This window comes from Cucurbita moschata, unplaced genomic scaffold (genome assembly GCF_002738365.1).
Source record: "Cucurbita moschata cultivar Rifu unplaced genomic scaffold, Cmos_1.0 Cmo_Scf00049, whole genome shotgun sequence".
NCBI lineage: Eukaryota > Viridiplantae > Streptophyta > Magnoliopsida > Cucurbitales > Cucurbitaceae > Cucurbita > Cucurbita moschata.
In genome coordinates this window covers 1,732,957-1,733,383 of record NW_019268565.1, presented here as the reverse complement: position 1 = coordinate 1,733,383, position 427 = coordinate 1,732,957, and positions in this window count along the sequence as shown.

Here is a 427-nt window from a genome sequence, read left to right as displayed (position 1 = left end):
ACTTCTGAATTGATTCCCATTGCTTGATTAAGGCTTTGAATGAAAACTCTGTCTCCTTTGATCTTTGACATACCACACATCTTCTGACCTTAAAAGAAAGTTTGTTACTGCTACCTTCCTGATTAGAAAGAAAATTCTCCAATTCAATGATGTAGGTTGATTTGCAGCCCTTGTATTGAGGAAACAAATGGCATAAAGTCTTTTCGTAATCCACGACATCACTCACTCGCTCCTCACGTAATAGCTCAAAATAAAATCATAAATAAATAAACAAAGAAATAATTATATATATATATAAAAAAGATTACATTAAAATAAAATTAAAAAAAAAAAAACCCTCCCCACTTCTCTCCACTAACCTCTCATCCCTTTCCCAATTTTCTGTCCTCAGCCCACCCCTTGAGCAAAAAAAAAAAAAAAAAAAAAA